The 3,584-nt window shown below is 41.6% G+C and overlaps 1 non-coding gene across 1 annotated transcript; it reads right to left on the bottom strand.

Moving 5' to 3' along the window:
- Positions 1-3,225: 3,225 nt before the first annotated feature.
- Positions 3,226-3,332, bottom strand: LOC123453362. The gene has a single exon (XR_006632755.1). It is a non-coding gene; the product is annotated as a U6 spliceosomal RNA (small nuclear RNA).
- Between the last annotated feature and the right edge of the window lie 252 nt (positions 3,333-3,584).

Below are 3,584 nucleotides of genomic sequence, written 5' to 3'. Positions count from 1 at the left end.
CTCTCTCTCTCTCTCTCTCTCTCTCTCTCTCTCTCTCGCTCTGCATCTTTCCCTCTCTCAAATAAATAAGTAAAAATAAAATATTAAAAAAAAAACACTTCAAATGGAGTGAACTAATGAGGTAAGTCTCTTTTTTTCCAGCCTCCTGCCTCCATTGCCTCCAGTCTCTTACCTCCATTCCTTCTTTTGAGATTATCTCTTGCATCATACGTGTATGTAAAACTACACAAAATAACAAAAACCAATCAACTATGTCTTCCAGAATTTTATAAATGAACTTGAATTCCAGAAGATCTCAATTTTACATGATGCCAAAAGACAATCATTTTTTAAAATTCATACCTGAACGTCAATCTATATTTTAATAAAAATCTCTGTCCTGAAGAAATATTCCAAAGGACCCAGAAAGCGAAGTCTAATGTCTACTGCTTTATCGGGTGACCCGTCCCAAAGAAGTATCTGAAATTGTATCTAGGTCAAGGCAGAATAAGTAAGGAAGGTCCCTAACCCTGAGGCTGAAACTTTGGAAGTCTGCACTCTGTCCTCCTCTGGGCCTTGATCCTCTCTGTGGAGTGCAAGTCTGAGTTGCCAATGGTATGTGCCTGCTCGGATGCTGTGCGCCCTCACCAGACCACATTCAGGGTCACCAAAACAGAGGAACCCCCAGCTCAACTGGCCCAAACAACTTGCCCTATTCTCCCACAGACTGGGGACTTGGGCTGGGCAGCTCTCTTCTGCTGCCATTTGTGTGGAACTGTGACCAGTCTGCGAAATTCAAACTCAGACCTCGTCCTTTAAGGTTGTTATGAAAGTGTCAAGGTAAAAGGTTATGAATAGGGCTGGAGAGATGGCTTAGCGGTTAAGCGCTTGCCTGTGAAGCCTAAGGACCCCGGTTCGAGGCTCGGTTCCCCAGGTCCCACGTTAGCCAGATGCACAAGGGGGCGCACGCGTCTGGAGTTCGTTTGCAGAGGCTGGAAGCCCTGGCGCGCCCGTTCTCTCTCTCTCCCTCTGTCTGTCTTTCTCTCTGTGTCTGTGGCTCTCAAATAAATAAATAAAAAATTTTAAAAAAAGGTTATGAATATTTAACAATTTGTTTTGCTTGATTCGTAACTTTAGAAGATTTCTATACATGGAAAGTTGACTTCAAGATGGGCTTCTAACCCAGACCTCCCAAATGTTAGGGGTGGTAGAGCTGATTTGAAGATAACACTTTTTCATTTGAATTTTGTTTCTAGTAGCTCTCCGGAATAAAGGGCAAAATTAATTTTACCATTTGAATCATTACATAAATTTTCAATGAATAACTTCTGATTTTAAATTATTCTGTTCTTCTATATCTATTGTTGAAATATTTGATGGAAAAATATCTCCCTAGAGGTAGAACAGAGCTTGCGCTCATTAATTGTTGTACAAAATAACAAGCTTTAATAACTTTGTGCTTCATCTTAACATCATATGGACCTACCATTCTGGGTTTTCATTTCCTGCTTAAAAAAAAAAACAAAAAAAAAAAAAAAACATTTATAGAGATATAGGGAGAGAAGATTCACCATTTGAGAAAGGCACTGCTTCTCAACTATGACCTTGTTTCACCCAGGGATCCAGCCCACAGCTTACTTACAGGAAGTCTCCTAGGCAGGAATTGACACAATGTGCTAAGTAGACATTCCACTCACATAGTTTGTGGGGTGTGTGCGTGCGTGTGCACCATTCACTTTCCCTACTCTGTTTCTGGCAGATGACTTCCATTACTAAGCACTTGTACGCACATGCAGGCTTTCTTTAGGAAAATACATGTTCTTATACAACTGCTTCCTCTCCAACTCCAGGACCCAGAACATGCTAAGTAATTGCTAATTGCTCTACCAGTGACCTATGTCCTCAGCTACACCTGCTATTTAATAAAAAATAACACTGAAGATCTTTTCTTATTAGTTGCCAGAGCTTCATTATTCTTTCTTGAACACTGCATAGAATGACTTCATTATGCAGCTGTCCTATATTTGTATTAAGAACCTTCAGTATTTCTTTGTTTATTTGTTCGTTTCTCGGTAGGGTCTCACTTTGGCCAAAGCTGACCTGGAACTCACTCTGCAGTCCTAGGATGGTCTTGAATTCAAAGCAGTCCTCCTACCACTTCCTCCCAAGCACTAGGATTAAAGGCATGTCTGGCCATATTTTTAAGTTTTCTTTTTATTTATTTATTTGAAAGAAGGAGAGACAGTGTATAAGAGAGAGAGAGTATGGGTGCTCCAGGGCCACTTAGAACTGCACAGGAGCTTACAGATGCATGCTACCTACCCTTTGTGCATCTGGCTTTATGTGAGTACTGAAGAATCAAACCTGGATTGGCAGGCTTAGCAAACAAGTGTCTTTAACTGCTGAGCCACCTCCCCAGCCCAATAACTTTCATTTGTAAGATCGGCTTATACTTACAAAAAAATTGTGAAGGCAGAGCTGGAGAGATGGCTTAGCAGTAAGGCGTTTGTTTGCCTGTGAAGCAAAGGACCTGGGTTTGATTCCCCAGGACCCACGTAAGCCAGATGCTCAAGGTGGCACATGTGTCTGGAGTTCGTTTGCAGTGGCTGGAGGCCCTGGAGCAGCCATTCACTCATTCTCTCTGTCTCTGTCTTTCTCTCTCTCTACCTCTTTTTCTCTCTCAAATAAATAAATAAAAATAAGATACTGAAAAAAATTGTGGGGGCTGGAGGGATGCTTAGCGGTTAAGACCTTTGCCTGCAAAGCCAAAGGACTCAGATTTGATTCCCCAGGACCCACGTTAGCCAGATGCACAAGGAGGCACACGCATCTGAAGTTCGTTTGCAGTGGCTGGAGGCCCTGGCATGCCCATTTTTTCTCTCTCTTTCTCTCCCTCTTTCCCTCTCTCCCAAATCAATAAATAAAAATAAAATATTTTTTAAAAAGAAAAAAATTGTGAAGGAGTCCAGAGAAGTCTCATGTATCTGGTACCCAATTTCCTTCATTATGAACATCTTAGTTTAATATGGCATGCTTGCTACAATTATTAAACCATCATTGATACATTCTTACTAAAGTGTGTACTTTATGCAGACATCTTTCATTTTGTCTTTCTCCATTCAAGGACACCACACTACATTGACTTATCATTTCCCCATAGGGTCTTTGTGTGTGTGTGTGTGTGTGTGTGGCAGTGACTACTATCAAACTCCAGTCAAAGAGACAAGCTCTACTGGTGTGAGCAGAAAAGATATGGAACGCTTCACGAATTTGCGTGTCATCCTTGCGCAGGGGCCATGCTAATCTTCTCTGTATCGTTCCAATTTTAGTATATGTGCTGCCGAAGCGAGCACCCCCATAGGGTCTTTGATTTTGATAGCCTTGACTGCTTTTTGAGAAGTATTGAGCCGCTATTTAAAAATAATGTCCCTGAACTAAGATTTATAGGGTCATTTACTTATGTTGGTGCTGGGGGCCTCACACATGCTTAGCACATGCTCTACTACTGATCTCCACTCCCAACCCTGTATAACTTACTTTGCACCAAAGTATTTTCTAGGAAAAGCATTGTGATGGGCTGGGGAGATGGCTCAGTGGACAAAGCA

This window comes from Jaculus jaculus, chromosome 11, assembly GCF_020740685.1.
Source record: "Jaculus jaculus isolate mJacJac1 chromosome 11, mJacJac1.mat.Y.cur, whole genome shotgun sequence".
NCBI lineage: Eukaryota > Metazoa > Chordata > Mammalia > Rodentia > Dipodidae > Jaculus > Jaculus jaculus.
This window is presented reverse-complemented; position numbering and strand designations above follow the sequence as displayed.